Source organism: Leuciscus leuciscus, assembly GCF_965113295.1.
Source record: "Leuciscus leuciscus genome assembly, chromosome: 15".
Lineage (NCBI taxonomy): Eukaryota > Metazoa > Chordata > Actinopteri > Cypriniformes > Leuciscidae > Leuciscus > Leuciscus leuciscus.
Window position 1 is genome coordinate 15,773,871 of NC_138739.1, and position 20,723 is coordinate 15,794,593.

The 20,723-nt window shown below is 39.8% G+C and overlaps 1 protein-coding gene and 1 long non-coding RNA gene across 3 annotated transcripts in view; one reads left to right on the forward strand and one right to left on the reverse strand.

Moving 5' to 3' along the window:
• Positions 1 to 20,723, forward strand: part of LOC309476166 (SLAM family member 5-like) — a 222,374-nt gene that overhangs the window by 105,262 nt on the left and 96,389 nt on the right. The window lies entirely within an intron of this gene.
• Positions 7,621 to 11,045, reverse strand: LOC309475568. 2 transcript variants are annotated; one of them, XR_014197734.1, is made up of 4 exons: positions 10,871 to 11,045; positions 10,699 to 10,712; positions 8,728 to 9,446; positions 7,621 to 8,634 (listed from the first exon to the last, which is right to left on the reverse strand). It is a non-coding gene; the product is annotated as an uncharacterized lncRNA (long non-coding RNA). The 2 variants fall into 2 exon arrangements; XR_014197735.1 differs by having other exon boundaries at positions 10,699 to 11,045.

Here is a 20,723-nt window from a genome sequence, read left to right on the forward strand (position 1 = left end):
TTTCTTCGTTTCTGATGTCGCAATACATCATACTTTCATGAAATCATGCAGCATACTCTACCTTGTCTGTGGACATCGTTCATTCCAAACCCGGTGCTAGATAAACAGCGAGCGTGCGACACCTGTGGGTGGCAAAATTATTTACAACAGCGGAAATCGAGTCAGTGTCAGTGATGGAGGGAGATTCTGTGACTCTACACACGGATGATCAAATGAATTATGATCTGATCCTATGGGTGTCTGTAATTGAAAACAGTTTAGTTGCTAAAATCAATGTTAACATGATAAATTCACTCTTGGTGAATGTGGTGTTGTGAGATTCAGAGACAGACTGAAGCTGGATCATCAGACTGGATCTCTGACCATCACAAACACGGACTCTGGAGTTTATGAACTACGGATCGACAAAAACATGAGCAAAAATGTGAGTCTCACTGTCTACGGTGAGTTGAATAGGGAGAATATGCTCTTTGATCAGTCTTGGTTCCTCTCTATGTTTCTTCCTCGGCTACTCGGTATATCTTTATTCATCCTTAGGGCCCGAGCACCGATGGTTAGAGGACCCTATTGTTTTTGCTCCGTTTATTCTTCTTCATCTTCTTCTCCAAAGCGAATCGCTTTTTTGAGGATGCTCGTATTTATTATGACATTTATTTATTTCATCAATATTATGACATACCAAGTGATAATTATAAAACATTAAAACGTAGATATTATGAGGTAAAAAGTACAAATGATGACAAAAAGTTAACATTTATGACCATAATTTGACCTCATAATTATGCCTTTGTCCTACGTATAGCTGAGTGATTAAAAATGTAGAGCTAAATTTGCCTCATTTTAAGATCAACGCTAAAAACAGTGGAAAATTAACGTCTGTGAAATTGATCTTACATATGGTAGCCTAATGTGATTTTCCCTTTATATCTTCCAAAGTGGAATTTTGGCGTGATTATTATGACAACCAGAAGTAACAGAAAGTTTTTTCATACCATGTGTACTTGAAAAGTTAAATGACCTTACCTGTCTTGTTAGCGTTATTATTGTTCAGTAATGGTGTTAATGATAATGGTGTTCAGATCCAACTCATTTAAAATTGCAGCTCCTCTACTGGCTGAACATTGAAGCTTGAAAACAAGAATCAATGATTACTATTGCTTATTAGCATGCATATTACTAGGATATTGGCTGTTTATTGGTACTTATAAAGCACATATTAATGCCTTATACATGAATTATCCTTAATGCTACCCAATACCTAAATTTCACAACTACCTTACTGAAATATTCTTAGTGTTGCAGCCAGTCGCTGACGCGCTCAAACATATAATTGTGATAATTGTGTGAATAATTGTACCTGAATTTCCAGTGGTTTTATTGTCCTACCGTACAGCAGGGAGGGTGATGGAGCTTTCAGTGAATAATCCAAAGTTTGTTACGGGATAAATGAGCGGTCAAAGAAAATATACGGCTGCACCTCGCTAGCCACGACAAATCACTTTCAAACAAAAACTGACTCCGTGTTTGATTGAACCCATAAGACAGGTGCTGCAGTCACCTGTTTGCTGGTGGGCGGGTTCAATAACGCACGCCTCCATGTTGCACTCATAGAAAAGCAAAACCAAAGCAATATTAAAGCAAGAAAATCTGAATATAAACAAATGTAACATAACCACACCAAACTATTGTTAACAAAACACATTATTATCATAATTCGACTCAAACCATAATAAAGAAAGCAAATATGGCTCCAACACTTACTAACTATTAAGAGGAAGTAATTAGGATTTTACTTAGAACTCTCCCAAAATAAATAATAACACATTAATTGCATATATTGTTTTCAAAAACAGTAATAGGTAACGCTTTATTTTACAGTGTCCTTATTACATATGTTACATGTACTTACCATAGTAATAACAGTAAATTTAGCATAATTACATGCAACTAACCCTCAACCAAACCCTAATGCTACCCTAACCCTATAGTAAGTACATGTAGTTAATTAATATTACTCAGGACTTAAATATATAATTACACTGTAACAATGACACCTTAAAATAAAGTGTAACCCAGTAATATATTAACATTAAAAAATTATTATATATTATATATTAGTTCATATATATATATATAAAAAATAGGCATAAAGTGGTCTCACAGCCATAGTCACCACTCACATTTAATGATTTTTTTTTCCATACAATGAAAGTGAAGTCCCTAACTTTCTTCCTAGTGTTTTTTTTTTTTTTTTTTTTTAAAGCAACTCATGCTAAATCTTTTATTAATTGAAAATGTATCTTTTGTGTTTGCTGCGAGGTCAATAAGACATAAGCGTGGTGCCTCCAGGTGCGATGAGGTCTTTTATTTTTTTCTTTGCCTCTGAAAATATTTTTTAACTTGTAAATCTGCTTAGAACACTTGCGCTGGAACAACTGGGCGAGTTTACATTTATCCCGGCACTTTTTGAGCAAATTGTGTTGGATTTATTTGTAAACAACAAAAAAGATTCTTCTAACTGATTTCCATAGTACAGTGGTTCTCAACTCCAGTCCTCGGGACACACAGCTCTGCACACATATGTCTCTCTCACATTTTGAATGTCTCTCTTATCGGACACGCTCAGTTCAGTTCATGGAGTCTCGAGCTGATGATCTGAATCAGGTGTGTTAAATAAGGCAGACATATAAAATGTGCAGAGCAGAGAACTGGAGTTAAGAACCACTGCCATAGTAGATACTGGATCAGCTCATAACATGTCTTGCTATGATCTGAGTTCTGCCAGCTGTCCACATTCACCCGTTCTGTTGCTGCGTCCCAATTCAGAGGCTGCACCCTTTAAAGGCCGGTTGCATAACCGTGGCACAACGGAGGCTGTCCCAATTGCCAGATTTCCAGTGTCCTACCTATAATTAGTTTGGCTGGACAACAAAAAATTCTCAGTCCCACACTCTATAGCGAGTTAAGGTCTTTTGCCTTATAGGGCAGTATAGTAGCATGAAAGACGGATGGATGACTGCAATAATCAGTGCTACAAACCATGTCTTTCTTTCTGTGGAAGAAAAGCACATTCTGAAAAGCCTTGGCTTAATATTTTTAGCTATATGAAATGATCCAATCATTATAATGCGTTTTGACTAATTTCTACATTTTATTAAAAGCTGTATTAAACTAATTTCAGAGATGTAATTCTGCCCAATACAGATTGTTTATGAAAGATTACACATTAAAGCATTAGAATAATCTCTGTATTGGTCATTGCACAATTAGTTTACATGGTTATAAAAATAAAACCTAAAAAGAACCTTCCCAGAACTTTCCCTGAAAGTTCTTTTTCACAAAAAAATAACTAGTTCTAAGTTAGGTTTATACAAAAAAGCCTCCCTGCTACGTTCTGTGAAGGTTAGTGTTTGGTTATGGAAAAAGAACCTACCTTATTTGGTTCCCAAAAAACTGACCAAGTGGGAGTGTTATGTGCTGGAACTGGGCTTCTCTGCGTGAAAATCAGAGCGTGACGTTTGGAAGTGAAGAGAAAAACAAAGCGAGTAGAAAGAAAATAAAAGCACAGTGAAAAAAGTGTCAGAGAGAGTAAAAAACAGATAATTATTGAACTAGAAAACATTATTTTGCTTGCAATTCTGATCATTTTGTTTTAAAATATTTTTGTAGGCTAAATATTTTCGTCATAAGTTGATTCATTACTTTTAATTCTGTGATCGCAATGTATTTGGCATCAAATTGACGCCATAGTGTATAATTTGACTGAACTAGATTGCACACGTTTGTTCTATTTTTGACTTAATGTAGCCTACAGTACATATATCATTAATTAGGTTTTATGATTTCGATGCATTAGTTACATCAAAGCCAGCCTGTGATGTGTCTGTGGCCTACTAATTTATTTGTTTAAAATCATATCTGTAAACATTTTGAACTATAAATAAGTCACACTCATTTGATTTATACCATTAGAATTTCACTGTAAAGTAAAAAAAATAAAGTTGTTCCTCATGTCACCTGTGCTGAAGTGTGTCCTCGATCTGCAGCGTCTCTGCGGTTCATCATTATCTGAGCTGAGATGCAGCTTTAGCAGACGTTGCTTTAGACGTTCTGCAACAAGTGTCTCTGCTGTTGCTTTAGTGTGAAAGACAGTCATTCTCGGCACAGGCTGTTGTGAAAAACTGTTTGATGATTTAACGGTTTAAAAAGTCCTGTGATGAGTCCAGTAGATTGATGTCATTTATCAGCAGGTTCCTGAATGAGTTTGTGTTTCCTTGCAGAAATCAAAGACGGACGCGGTGTATGAAAATGTTCCCAAAAAGCGATGATCAAACACTGTATTTATCCACTGAACTGATGTTAAAGCTCACACCTGACTCACAGCTTTGGTTTTGTTCACATTTATTATGTTTCCTTCTGTCTCTCTTTTGTTTTTGCTCTTATCACATCTTTTGATTTCATCTGTGTAAAATAAACCTCTCAGCCTGACTTTTCTGTCAGTACCACCTTTTAAGATTCCTCTCTCCGGTCTGTGTAAACTAGCTGACCTTGTACAAGGGAGGAGTTTTTCTTGTTCTTTCACACATCACTTTTTATCCAATGTACTTTCCATGTATGTGTGTGTGTGTTTGTGTTTGTGTGGTTCTTGGAAACCAGCCCAGATAGGAGATCTGTATTTGTCTAAAGGAAATCTGCTTCCAAGACATCTGGACATTTGTAGATGGACTTGTTTTTCTCTTCGTCTTACATTCTATATGATGTAATGTATATTCTCATTGGACGACTGCTACACCACCCCTTGACAATGTATAAAAGCAAACGTGCAGAAAATAACGGAGTTTTGTTAACGGAGAATCGTCTCCAAGTTCCTGACTCTTTTTAATGGGCCCATACATTCTTGAGTGAAAGAAGGGATGAGACTTTTGGTTCGAGGTCATGGTGCAAAGGACCCTAGGTTGAAATTACTCCGAACCATCCCTTTAATTTGGTGGTTCATAAATAGTAGCATCCAGCCCCTGCATCTCAATGTCCATACTATCCATCCAAAACAGTATGTGAGATTAAAATAAGTGTGTCCAAAAGCATAGTGTCACAAGCTGGCTCATGGCCTGTGGCAAAAATGAGGGGACACCAACAAGTATAGGCCAATCAAAAAGGTTGTCTTTATTGTAAATCAAAACTATTAACTTTAAACAAAGAAAAGGAAATGAGGTGTGGGAATGTCATAATGTAAGGTGTGTGTAAAATGCATGGATGCGTGAATCTGTGTGTGTACATGACTGAGTGGAAAAGCTAAGACATAACTATAAAGGAACAAACAAAACAGGATCATACCTGGAGGAGCAGAGAGAGAGAGAGTGGTTAGTGAAGCAGTTTAAATACCCTGAGCCCAGGTGGCTCCAATCACTAACGACCCTCCTCTGCCTGCAGGAGGAACCGCCCCTGCAAAGCAGAGGAGGGGCTGTGACACCCCCCTCCTTAAAATGAGGGTCCCACCCTCAGCCCAAAATTTGGCCCAACATATTTAAAACAATCCAAAATTCCCCAAAATGAAAATAAATAAAGAAATACCAGTCCCAGCTCCTAACAGTCACCCAGTGTCCCCTGGCTGACCGTCCATCCCTCAAACTCAGCAGCCCTGGTACCTGGGGAGCAATTTAAGAGAAAGAGGTGCAGACAGCCAGCAGGGGCCAACAGTGAGAAGATACAAACTAGGTTAAAGGAGCACGGGACAGGGCATCAGCAATGATATTATCCTTACCGCTAATGTGTCTAATATCAAGGTTGAATGGTTGCAAGAACAAAGCCCAACGCATCAGTCGCTGGTTGGGGTTTTGCAAGGATTTAAGAAAAATGAGCGGGTTGTGGTCAGTGAACACGGTTAAAGAGGTCAAACCGGAACCAACATAGACTTCGAAGTGCTGTAAAGCCCAAATGAGTCCTAAAGCCTCCTTTTCAATTACAGAATAATTTTGCTGATACTTATTAAATTTCCGGGAGAAGAAACTGACTGGACACTCAACATTGTCATCATTTTCCTGGAGAAGCACAGCCCCAGCACCGATTTGACTGGCGTCTACCTGCAATTTGAAAGGTTTCCCAAAATTTGGTGCTGCCAACACGGGTGCCAAACACAAAAGAGCCTTAACTGCATCAAATGCCTCTTGACACTGGGTGGACCAGATAAATTCAGCCTTGGCCTTCAACAGATTGGTCAGTGGGGACACTACTACCGAAAAGTTTTTACAAAACGCACGGTAGTACCCCGCCATTCCCAGGAAGCGCATCAGTTCTTTCTTTGTTGAGGGCTGTGGAAACTTCTTCACAGCCTGAACCTTGGCTTCCACAGGACAAACAAAACCCTGACCAACCACTTTGCCTAGGTATGTGACTGTAGCTTTGGCAAACTCGCACTTTGCCAAATTGATAGTTAACCTGGCCCACACCAGTCTTTCGAACAGGGCTTGCACCCTCTGGACATGCTCCTCCCAGGAGTCCGAGTAGACGACTACGTCGTCCAAATAGACGGCACACCCTTCCAGACCCGAGACCACCCGATTCATCAGCCTCTGGAAGGTGGCTGGAGCATTCCGCAAGCCAAAAGGCATAACTGTATAAGAGAACAAACCAGATGGAGTTACAAAGGCAGCAATCTCACAAGCTCTTTTGGTAAGGGGTACTTGCCAATATCCCTTTAACCCTTTGACACGTACGATCACACCGGTGTGATCAGTCTAGGCTGGTCCCTGGAGCGTACGATCACACCGGTGTGATTAGAACGTTCAGTGAATGACGTGATCAACTGCTAAATTCAAAATTTCAAACTTTTGCTTTCACTGCTTTCCCGCTTTGACTGGCACTGAGCCAGAGACGGACGTTCTCAGCTCTCATCATTATCACAACTGTTCAGTGTATTTTAATGTTTATTTTAGGTTTCATTCACTTTAAATTACATTACACAATAACAAATATATAGTTTATTATTGCACACTAATATTTATAACAGCAAAATAACCTTTTAAACATGTAACATTAATATTTATTCGAGTCAAACACACCTTGTAGATAAAACGGCCGTTTCACACAGCAAGTGTCAGACTCGTGAGCAGCGCGTATTTTTTCCGGCGTGCGTGCATGTTAAATGAGTGCATTCACACCAGGAGAAGGAGCAGCGCGTGAGATGCAGTGAAGCGGGGGTTACTGTCACATATTTCGGGAGACATGGATGATCTTGCATGTTGTAAATCCAGCAGGCTCCGAGTCCGACTCTCCATCAGTATTGTAAACAAATAATGGCGGCGCCCATAGCCCGTGAAAACTTACCGATCAACATGATCTTTTTTTCTCCAAGTATTAAAACCACATTAGGAGTTCCCTTACATATTGTTAACGATGTTAATAACTACAAGTTTGTAAATATTTTGTATAAAAAAATAAAAAAGATTTTAACTGTCATGCATTGCAAGTTTTTTTTTCCCGCTGACAAGTGATGTAGAGCTGACGTCACCGTTACCTCACACTCGCATTTGTTCTAATTTAAAGACACAACTTTAATCAAGCTCACCAACTTCAGAGAAAATGACAGAAAATGTATATAAAAGAAGAAAACTGACAAATGAGGAAATTGAGGACATTTTTTTTAATTCTGATGAGGAGATTTTTGACAGCGAGGCAGAGAGTGACAGTGATGAAGATCTTCCCCCAAATCTGGAAGCTCTAGACAACATTGCAGATGAAGAGACGACACCAGTCCTAAATGAGGCAGAAGAGGTAAACTCATTGTTATGGAAGGCAACCAACCTTTTTAATCCTCCTGGCCCAGGCAATTTTGACAACCAGCTCTGTGGTGTGCAAAATCCACCAGAATCACCCAGTGAGGTCAACTGTTTTAAAATGTTCCTCACAGAAGATGTCATGGGAGAAATTGTGGAGGAAACAAACCGCTATGCCTCTGACTTACAAGAAAGGGAAATAAAAGGAAAGCTGGTTAAATGGGTTCCAACAAATATCCCTGAAATGTACACATTTTTAGTGTCAGTTCTCCTAATGGGGGTGATAAAAAAAACCATCACTTCGTGATTACTGGAGCACAGACCCCATGCTCTTGACCCCATTTTTTAGGTCTTTGTTCTCACAGGATCGCTTCCTTCTGCTCCTCCGCTGTCTTCACTTCGCAAACAATGCGACAGCAGTTTCCAACGACCCGCTGAAAAAAATCAGAAACATTTTCACTGCTCTCACCTCCTCCTTTCGTCGCATTTTTGTGCCATACAGGGATCTGTGTGTGGATGAGTCGCTGATGAAGTGGAAAGGCAGGCTGGCATTTCGTCAGTTCATTCCTTCCAAACGGCACAGATTTGGGGTCAAGTTTTTTGTTTTGTGTGATGTGCTAACTGGTTATGTGGAGGACATGATCATTTACACCGGATCTACCACTGACATCCAACATTACCCAGGACTTGGGATTTCTGGGTCCGTTGTGATGACACTTCTAGCACCTTACCTAAGAAAATGTCATGTTCTTTATGTGGACAACTGGTACATTAGTCCCACACTTTTCCAGCACCTCTTGTCACTTGGCACTGGAGCTTGTGGGACTGTGCGCGCAAACAGGAAAGGGATGCCAAAGTTCACCTGTAAGATGAAAAAAGGTGAGGTGGAATTCGAAGAGAATGGGTCACAGCTGGCAGTAAAATGGCATGACAAGAGGGATGTCCATGTCCTTACCACAGTCCACCCAACTGGTATGGCAGCAACAGGGAAGCTGGATCACGTCACTGGGCAGCCAAGGATGAAGCCAGTCTGTGTGCTCGAGTACAACAAAAAGATGGGGGCAGTTGACAAAGCTGATATGATGACTGGTTTTCATGAATGCGCCAGAAAGTCTACCAAGTGGTACAAGAAAATCTTTTTTCATGTACTTGACACTGTTTTACTCAACAGCCACATCGTCTATCGGCAAATTACTGGTGAGAAATGGATACAAATCATCTAATAATAAATATAAACAAGATAAAATGTGATAACATTTTTAATTAATGTAATCTAAAGTGTTAACAAATTCACAATAATAAACAGACCACACTGTCACATACTATTCTATTCTCCTCACTCCCTATTGATGTGCTCTACTATGAGTAGGAAAGGAAATCACCTCCCTACAATTCAGAACGAACCTGATGAGAGGGCTGCTGGAGGAGTACAGCACATTGCGGTGTCCAGCTAAAGGAGGGCGTCCTGCCTTGGACACTCCTCTGCGCCTTACAGCTAGGCATTTCCCATCTGAAGTCCCTCAGACCACTTCCCAGGGCAGCAAGACCAGGCGTCACTGCAAGGTCTGCCTCTCCAGCACACGCAAGGGCAAGCAGAGGCGCCTCACCAAGCACATGTGTGTGCCATGCAACACTCCCTTGTGTGCTGTCCCATGTTTTGAGGAGTACCACACACTGAAGAATTATTAAGCATGTAAAAAGTCAGAGTATATTAATTAATTTATGATGATATTATTTTAATTATTATTTATTGTAATTATATTAAGTATTAAGGTATGTATAATAGTTTGTTTAAAAATGTTTTTTTTTAATCAAAAGTCAGAGCACATTTATAGATTTTTTTTTATGATGATACTGTTTTGATTGTTATTCATTGTAAATATATTTGTTATCTGTTTTGTAATTATATTAGTAAGTATAAACGTATTGTATTAAACAAAAAAATTGAACTTACATTAAAATAGATTTAGTAAAACATACATGAAATGTGTACATTTTGTGATTTCTTTTTAACAAATGTCATACGTTTGAATTGTATGAATAATACTTATACTATACATATCTTTCACTAGCAAAGCAGAGAAAAGCTACATGGTATGACATCGTTAAAGGGATAGTTCACTTTAAAAATGAAAATTCTGTTATCATATACTCACCCTCAAGTTGTTTCAAACCTGTATGAATTTCTTTCTTCTGCTGAACACAAAAGAAGATATTTTGAAGAATGTCAATAACCAGACAGTTAACTGGAGCCATTGACTTCCATAGTATATATTTTTGCCTACTATGGAAGTCAATGGCTCCAGTTAACTCTTTGGTTACTGACATGCAGAAGAAAGAAATTCATGCAGGTTTGAAACAACTTGAGGGTGAGTATATGATAACAGAATTTTCATTTTTAAAGTGAACTATCCCTTTAAATTATATTTCCAACAAACATTTGAGCAAGCTAATAATAATAATAATAATAAATATATATATATATATATATATACATATATGGTCACACAGCTTGCTCAAATGTTTTGTATATAGGAAAATATAATTTAACAATGTCATACCATGTAGCTTTTCTCTGCTTTGCTATTGAGAGATATAAAACTAAGTAACAATATTAACTAAAACAAACAAGAAAATCGATGTAAAGGGTTTACCGTCAAATATGTGCTTTGGTATTCATGTTACTAACGTATCAATTCAACTGAACCCCAACTTTACCTCCTGAATGCACGGATTACTGAACATATTTATTTGCAATGTGCAAAACAGCGCGTTGACTGACAAACAAACCGTAATGACGTGAACGACCACATTATTGAGCACTGTCCGTTTTACGTTCTTTATTCATATTTATTGCATGCTTGTAAATAACTCTAGATGCTTCAGAATACAATTAAAAACTCCAATATAGCCTAACGTTACTCACCGATTGTCACGCGGCTGTTGTGAGGGAGATGCAAAGTACCATGTGCAAGCGAAATTCAAAGCAGTGGGGGGGGAAACATAAACATAACCATATCAGCCATATTCGGTACACGCAAACAAATAATTTGAGAGGTTTTGAATAAAAAATAAAGCGAAACATTCAAACTACTCACCTGCAGACGGTTATCCATCGTGTGCGCCATTGTGACTGCGGAATGTCACGTGACAAGGTTCATGCGTCTCCATGGAAATTAGAACGCGATTGATTGCAAAATAACGGTCGCAGAAAAAAACTCACGCCAGGCTGCCAGTCTGACTATTTTAGAACGTACGTGCGAAAGGGTTAAAAGATCAAATTTGCTAACATACTTTGCTGACCCAACTTGATCAATACAGTCCTCCATCCTAGGAAGAGGGTAAAGGTCTGCTTTAGTAACATTATTTACTTTTCTATAATCAGTGCAGGGTCTGAAAGTGGAATCAGACTTTTTGACCAGAAGACAGGGTGAAGCCCAATTTGAACAACATGGCTCAGCAATACCATTGTCCAACATATACTGTACCTCTGTTTCCAATTTCAGTCTCTTCTCCTCAGATACACGATAAAATCTCTGTTTGATAGGCTTAGCATCTCCAATGTCTATATCATGCTTAATTAAGTGGGTTTGCGATGGGGTGTCAGAAAACAGAACAGGGTAGTTTCTAATAAGAGTTACCAATTCATCACGTTTCTCGGAGTCTAAATGATTTACCAAAACCCCAAGGTTTTGCAAAGTCTGGGAGTTCTTCAGCCGACCCTGCAAAACCTCATCCGAAACCACAACTACCTCTTCTTCTCCCCCCTCCACAAAGCTTAAGGCACAAGATTCAATGACTGGAGCAGCAGTCAAGGCTGACCTCACTGCTGGAGTGCCTTCAACTTTGCTTAGATCACGGGAATGATAACGTCTTAACAGGTTCACATGGCACAATTTAGAGGACTTCCTATGACCAGGGGTCTCAATAAGATAGTTCAAATCTGACACTTTGCGCAACACAGTAAAAGGACCACAGTATTTTGCCTGAAAAGGTGAACTTACAAGAGGTAAAAGAGCGAGTACACGATCACCGGGACTAAATTCACGCAGCTCAGCCTGTCTGTCATATCTCGGTTTCATTTTCTTTTGAGAACCTTCTAGTTTTTCTTTAGCCAGTTCACCAGCCCTATACAACTTCAACCTAAAACCATTTACATAGTCAATAAGGCTCCGAGGTGGTTCCTCAGGCAAACAACCATCCTGCAGCACTGCTAAAGGCCCACGCACTTTATGACCAAACACTAAGTCATTTGGGCTGAACCCTGTGCTTTCCTGTACTGCCTCACGAGCAGCTAGTAGCAGCCAAGGTAACCCCTCCTCCCAATCTGCAGACAGTTCTGTACAGTAAGCACGAAGCAAGGATTTCAACGTTTGATGAAAACGTTCCAAAGCTCCCTGGCTCTGGGCATGGAACGCAGTAGATTTGTTGCGTTTAACTTTAAGCTGTTTGAGAACCTGAGCAAATAAATGTGAGGTAAAGTTAGACCCCTGATCTGACTGGATGATTTTTGGAATCCCAAATGTTGAAATAAATTGAGTTAATGCTTTAACTACTGATTTAGAAGTTATAGTACGCAAAGAGAAAGCTGCCGGATATCTAGTTGCTTGACACATAACCGTTAACAAGTAGCTATGACCTGACTTGGACCGTGGTAAAGGCCCAACACAATCGATAATAAGATGCTCAAAAGGTTGCCCTATGGCTGGTATTGGATATAAAGGTGCTGGTTTTACAACCTGGTTTGGCTTACTTGTGCGCTGACACGTATGACAAGTTTTAATAAACTGAGCTACATCCCGCTTTAAACGTGGCCAGAAAAAATAACGGAGTATGCGATCATAAGTTTTACGAACACCCATATGACCTGCCACATCATCATGTGAAGTTTGCAACACTTTATTTCGCAAAGTATTAGGTACAACTATTTGAAACACCGGTTCTCCTAAACCCTGACCACAGTGTGGAATCCATTTCCTGACCAACAGCCCATCAAGAAGAAAATAACACTGAGCACTATTCCTCACCACTGAATCAGGAACAACTTTATCAAACAGAACAACCAAAGTAGTATCGGCCTTTTGCTCAGCCACCAATGAATCTCTTGAACTAGTCAACTGTTCTGTCTGGAGTTTAACTGGCAACTCAAGATTCTGTCTTACTATCAACTTCCTTACGAGAGAGAGCGAGTAACAGCACAAACTGGAAACACCTCAGGAGACACACTGCTACAATCTGGAGATACACATTCACGGGGCACTGAAAGTTGCTTCTTAAAGATGTTTAATTTGCCATCTGCCCACACCTTACTACCGGCCAAGTCATTCCCCAAAATCATGTGGACTCCCTCTACTGGCAACTGGGGTCTAACCCCAACAGCTACATCACCCTCTACCAGACCACATTTTAGGGTAACTTCATGTAAAGGAGAAGAGAATGGAACTAAACCCATACCACGTACCATTACACAACTGCCAGTATCAGACCCCTTAGAGAACGGCAAAACAGATTCCAGAATAAAAGAATCCAAAGCTCCAGTGTCTCTTAAGATTTTAACTGGAACATGTTGGTTGCCATCTACCAGGGAAACTATACCATCTGAAATAAAGGCTGAAAAATCACAGTGGGAAGACTGAGAACCAAACTCAACTAGTGGCTGAAAAAACTCAACCTGGTGGTCAGAGACTGTAACAGGAGCTACCATCATAGCAGGTTTAACTTGACCTGACTTTTTTTATTTAAGTAGAGGACAATCTTTCTTCCAATGTCCTTCAACTAAACAGTAGCGACAGGTATTAACATTAACTGGTGCTTTAGGTCCTCCAGAACCAAACTTCTGCTGAGGCCTTTGGAAAAAAGCTCCAGAAAAAGGTGACCTACTATTCCTAGGAGTAAAGTTATTTGCATGGTGCATGTCACTGTTTGACTCAAAATGACTTTTATGAGTTAGCCTGTACTCGTCTGCAAGGACTGCTGCATCACTTGGAGATTTAACTTTACGTTCATTAATGTATGTAGCAACCTGGTCAGATACAGAATTTTTGAACTGTTCTAACACAATCAAGTTTGACAGACCCTCAAAAGTGCTTACCTCAGATGCTGTACACCAACGATTAAATACAGAAGTCAAATCACGAACAAACTCAGAATAGGTTTGTGAATCTAACTTTTTCCTGTAACGAAAGCGTTGACGATATGCTTCCGGCACAAGCTCATAGACCTTCAGAACTGCTGATTTAACGTTATCATACACTTTACTGTCAGCTAGACTAAGTGCTGAAAAAGCCTCAAGTGCTTTACCTGTAAGTACACATTGCAACAACATAGTCCTGTCCACATCTGACCAAGCTCTGGCTCCTGCAATACGCTCAAATAAAGTAAAGTATAAATCTGGATCTGACTCATCAAATTTAGGCAACAAACGAAGATTCTGTGAAACATCAAACTATGGTACTCCTGGTCTATTTGCATTTCTCAATCGTGCTATCTCTAACTGCATTTGCAAAAGCTCCCTCTGCTGATCAAAAGTTAATGAAGGGCTAGACTGAAAACTTGCACCCTCACTACTAGCAGACTGACCCCAACAAATACCCACTTCCCTAAGACCCTGCTTTAATCCAGCTTTAACAATCTCTTTAGGTTTTTTTATCAATAATCTCAATCTGATAATGTTCAGCTATTTCAATTAACTGCTCCTTAGTACACAAATCTAGAGCTAACTCTGAAGGAGCCTGAACAAAACTACTCAGAAAGGAAGACATTTTCCTCAACCAATACAACCATTACAAATGCCCCAAAAAATATTTATACAACTCACCTGCTGCCAGTCTGGGTTTTAAGGACAGGAGCCACACCCCACTATCCTCCAAAAACTACTAACTAACTGGCCCCTGGTCTTCGTGCAGTCACATGTGGTGGGGTTTTATGCACACAAAACCAGTGGAGTGGAAAAGACAACCAGAAACTGGTGGCCCCCCACATCCACGGAGGTGCTCCCGAGCCGATGTAGGGGAAAAAGGGAAAGGGAAGCTCTACCCACGTTCACTGCCACCTACAAAAAAAACACCACGAGCCTCCTATTGACACTCGCTGATAAACCTCAACAGGAGAGGACTCCCACCTGAACAAAAAATCCAGAAAAGGCCCAGAGTGAATTGCTAACCAATTTTAGCTACAAAGCTAACTAAACAAAAGGAACACATGGCTCTCAACGCTCTCTCCAACAATATTGGCCCAACCAAAGCATCCCCTCAAAAACAATTTGGCAATCTAAACTAAACTAACAAAATGAACCCAAGTTAACTACAAAACAATAATCCAATAAACCAAACTGCAAATAAACAAATGTATCAATTATAAAACAAAAAAACTAAACAAAAAATATAAAAATTAATCAACTATGACAAAATGTTAAAGTAAACTAAAGTACAATTAACTTTTAACTTAAGGACGAGCCCCCATTTGTCACAAGCTGGCTCATGGCCTGTGGCAAAAATGAGGGGACACCAACAAGAAGTATAGGCCAATCAAAAAGGTTGTCTTTATTGTAAATCAAAACTATTAACTTTAAACAAAGAAAAGGAAATGAGGTGTGGGAATGTCATAATGTAAGGTGTATGTAAAATGCATGGATGCGTGAATCTGTGTGTGTACATGACTGAGTGGAAAAGCTAAGACATAACTATAAAGGAACAAACAAAACAGGATCATACCTGGAGGAGCAGAGAGAGAGAGAGTGGTTAGTGAAGCAGTTTAAATACCCTGAGCCCAGGTGGCTCCAATCACTAACGACCCTCCTCTGCCTGCAGGAGGAACCGCCCCTGCAAAGCAGAGGAGGGGCTGTGACAATAGTATGTTGAAAAGAGTATGCCAGAAGTCCCCAGATGGTCTACTATTCCCGGTGTATTTTCGAAGTGTGGATTCGTGCTCACACTAAAGGCTAATATTACCCACAACCCACTGCGCTTTTGAGGAGGAACTACAAACACGAGCAAAAAGTAATAAAAAAATACAAAACATGTCTGATACCAATAGCATCATTAAGTTAATAGCATCATTAATGATGCATTAATATGAGGAGAGTTCTCTGCATGAAAGAAAGACCAGCGACTGCAGATCAAAGTGCTTATGCATTTCTCTCCGATACGGTAGGAAATGAAATGTGGAGGATTTTATCTTTGACAAGATGATTGACAGGTCAGTTTGCGTGACAGGATGCATGTAAAGCGACAGAGAACAACCGTTAAATACGCAATGATGTGATGATAGTAGCCTGTCCCAAAGCTTATCTACTCTTCTGCTACACACTCAAAAGTATCTACTTTTCATGTGGATTTCACACGGTCCAGATGTGGGCCGGATCTGTTAATGCCAAGGACATATTGCACAAAGTATAGTGTGTTATAAACGTATATTTTTTGATAAATGTATGATGTTAATAACTGTAGAAGCGCGTCGTCATCACTGTCTGTGAATTCCTATGTTCAGTTTTCCTGCTTCTCATTTGTTTACATTGGTTTCAGCTGTTTAATTGATTAGTCTCGTTTGTGCTCCTAATTGTTGTACCCTCACATTGAGGCCACATTTACACATAGCCGGGTATTTAGAGAAACGAATATTTCTCCCCCTCCGTTTTCAAAAATAACATCGTGCACACAATATCGTTTTCAAAAACAGTTGCCGTTTACATCAACCCGCATAAATACAAAGGGGCGGCAGTGTAAGGAGAAGGATAAAGCCATGCAAGCCAATCAGAATCCTCAAAATCGACAACGACGAATAGCACGAGCGACTTCCTGTTCCTTTCAAAACAATAGACATGGCGCGAGGTTCGTTCGTGTGGACAGACAGCGAAGCAAATGCAAACAGGCCAAAAGCGTTTTCACAAAAGTAAAAATGAGTACCACTTTAACAGCATCCATGATCAAATAGTAGCCAAACAAACTCATAGACAGTATGGAACAAACTCTAAACATAGGGCGCTCACATGACGTAAGCATTTTCTGGCGCATAATGTGACGTTTGAGAACCTAAAACCCCGTTTCTCCCAGTTGACACGGCAACACATAACCGGCGTTTTCAGAAATCTCCACTTTGGCCGGAGTTTTTAAAAATAATCGTTTTCTGGGATAAAAACGGCGTTTTCGTGTAAATGACAGGCCAAAACGCAGGGAAATATCTGCGTTTTCCCATCGTGTAAACGGGGCCTCATTCTCTGCTCGGTCTCGTTCACGTTAGATGTGTGTCTCAACTGTTGGATTAAACTTCGTATTGCAATTATCTTCTTCTGAACCTTCGTTTGTTTGCTACACAAAAAGAATACCTTGATGATTAAACTTTTTTTTATCATTTGATCAACATTATCATCAATTAACTTCAATACATCATATTTTGGATGAGCCGTTGAGAGGAGAAACATTGTCACAACACCAGGATTGTGACAGTGTTTCTCCTCTCAACGGCTCATCCAGCAGGAGGCGCTCGGAACTTCACAGACTTTGATGTCATGTTGGAGATGTCCGTGCACTAAAAAGATGAATCATTTCAGTTTATTTTTTCCCAACCTTTGTTACCATTACAGGTACAATCTTAGAATTAGCCTATTGTTTGTAAGCCCATCATAACTTAACATGAATTTGAAAAAAAATGTATCCAGGCCTCTACGCTTCTCCGTTTCCCCAGAAGAAAAGACCGAGAACTTGCATGTGCTTCAAGAGTTATTTTGCTCAGATTCACCAAGATAACAAAGTCTGCAATCAAAAGCCTGAGATCTCAAACACGAACTCAAACCTAACTGGACGCTGCAATGGGTTTCCTCTGTTTTATCTGTACAGAAATGTGGTTTTATCTGTTGGGTGGATAAACAGCTTCTGCTGGATGTTTTTTCTCTCTCTCTGTGTCACTAGTTTGTGAAGCATTTGTCCATCTTTTTTGCTGCTGATATGAACCTTTTAATCTTCTACTCCATACAAAACATCTTTACACTGAATAAAGTGCTGCCAAAAAAGGGTCAGAGGTCAAACAGATTTGATGCTCACAACATAAAATAAAACACCAGGGGCCTTTGTCTTAAATTGACTGCACTTCTGACTCCAGGGGCCATATGTATAAAGCCACTCAGAGTAAAATTTAAAGGCACACTATGCAAGAATTGTGTTTTTGTCAAACAGTGACCCCTAGAGTCGCTGTAGAATACTTGTAGCACTGTCGTAAATACACCGTTAAGGCCTGTACACACCGGGACGAATATCGGCGCGCGTTATTTGCCAGCGTTTTTCAGCGCGTTTTTTGTGTTCACACCCAATCGTTTTTCGCTGACGATGAGCCGAGTGAACATGCAAATTCATTCCCTGACATTAGATGGCGCTTAATGTAAAACAGAAATACAATACCACTCCATAACAGTCTATACTCTGCAATACCACTCCATAACAGTCTATACTCTGCAATACCACTCCACAATACCACTCCATAACAGTCTATACTCTGCAATACCACTCCATAACAGTTCTCTTTTAACAAGATTTTTGTAGTCGCTGTCGCGTTTGTCATATAGTTCTTTATTCCGACACCAACGAGACCAGCAGCTCTACATTCATCTTGCCTTGCATCTTCCTCGTCATTTCTTCCCGGCAGTGTCTGTCTATGGGCAGTGTAGACGCTACTTGGCGTATATCTTCTTCGCTGTTACGTATGTGTGCTCGGCAAGACCGTTTTGTGTTTGAGCGCCCCCAAGTTGTGTTTTACTTTAACTTCAGAAGCTCCAGACACGTGAGCAAAAGCGCCAATCTCATTGGTCGGATAGTTTTTGACGCGGCGCGTCAAACCAAAAAAACGAACCCGAGGCGTTTAAAAAAAATGTACGCTTTTACGCGTGGCGTTTTTCGCGTCGGTGTGCACACTCACATTGGCGCCCTTTGTTTAGTCACGAGGCGTTAAACGTCGGCGAATATCGCGCGCGAAATTCGTCCCGGTGTGTACGGGCCTTTACATTGCCGTAAACCAAGTTGTGATTCTTGCGAGATTTGTCGGGGCGCCCCTCTCAAACTTGCATTGCTGGTTTTTCCAGCGGCGTCCCCCCCAAGCTTTACTACCATGATGATTCGCCCTACTATGAGTTTGTTTACCACCGAAATGACTTTGAAGCTGTTATATTAAGGTACAATTCTTGCATAGTGTGCCTTTAAGTCTCAAGTGTGTCAAAATTCTAAGAATGACGTCATTTTACTATTCCTAAACTTAAGAATAAGTGTGATTCATTCATACAGTCGGCATCTAGTCATAGTTGGGGGCGTGGTCTGGCGTGGCGAGGGTGGAGTCGGTGTGGGGAAAAACACTGCGAACATCGTGTGTATTTGAATGACAAAAATGTGGTATTGCGAGTCATTGACGCCTGCCGACCGGCAACGGTACATTGCAAAATTAACTGCAATAGGTTATGATTGCCCTTATTTAATTAAAAACTGGGTCAATGACCCAACCAAATGGCCGGAGGTGTCGTTTCCAGACATATTTTGTTATCTGGTTGAATCTCCAGGTAAGACATTGCGGTAGCTGTAGCGGTAACATTATCCTGTTGCATACTATAACTCCATAAAACCTTGTCACTTACCAATTGTACGTATGCATCACTCCAAACTATTAATCCTTTTGTAAAACGGTGATCAGTAGTAGCCTACGAAGTTGCCGATGGACTGTGCTGACAGTTATCCCTAACTCACAGACTGCAGTCTGTATTGAGTGTAGACCTCGAACTACTCTACGAACATAGGTTCGCGATTGGCCTATCAAGCGAGCCTTCAGCTGATAACGCTAATGTGAATGAGACATCCCTTATGAAAAACAACTAGGAATCTTGTAGTATTTTGGGACAAAATATTATAGTAATCTTATAGGAATACTATAGTATTTTGGGACATACTATATAAGTACTATAGAGGTATTACAGAACATCACAGAAGTATTATACACTACTATAGAAATCTTATAGGATTACTATAGTTCTTTTTCGTAAGGGATGTAGACAAATCTGGCCCACTGCCTAATACGAGTTTAACACCCACTACTATATCACACAGTAATCTCAAAAATTACAAGTCCCTGTCCTTCTTTCCGGTTCTGTGTGTTTATTAGGAAGAATGTAGAACTTCAATTCATAATTTGTTTGTTTATTGGCGGTACAGAAAACGACACAGCAACTCTTCGGCATGATTGTCCCGTGTATTTCAATGAGCGCGAAGGCAATGTTTTCCCCCACGGGCTAAATTCACATCACGTGACGGGGCGTTCCCGGGGGCGTTCCCAGACCAACCGTCTGTATGTATAAAGGTTCCTAAGTGTTAAGACTTGGTCTCAGCTTGTAAATTATTTAATAGAGCTGGAGAGGTCTCCAAACCTAGTTAGGATGGCAGCAGAGAGGAGGCGGCCAAGCACTTTTCAACGAAAATATGATGTATTGGTGTTAAATGATGATAATGTTGATCAAATGATAAAAAAAAAGTTTAATCATCAAGGTATTCTTTTTGTAACTTACCTTTAAGAAATTGTATAGCAATGAAATTAAATGAAAGTAATAATTATATTTTTGGTGACTGAAAAAATGCAGTAGTGCACCTGTGATGACTCGGGCCCTTCAGTCCACAGTCCAGCAGGCTCTTGAATAGCACTGTTGTGGCACTGACCACACCAAATATACAGTAGTGGCCAAAAGTGATGTTCAGAGGTTTTTTAAAAAAAATGTATGACCCTACAAGTTTGCTTAAACCATCAAATTATGAGGAAAATATTTTATATTTATATTTTTTTAATATTTTAAAATATGAGGGACAAACAAAACACTAAACTTAGTGAAGGTATTTATCTAACAAAATTATTTCAAGTCACCTTTATTTCTACAGTGCTTTGTACAATACAGATTGTTTCAAAGCAGCTTTACAGAGATAACAGGAAAAT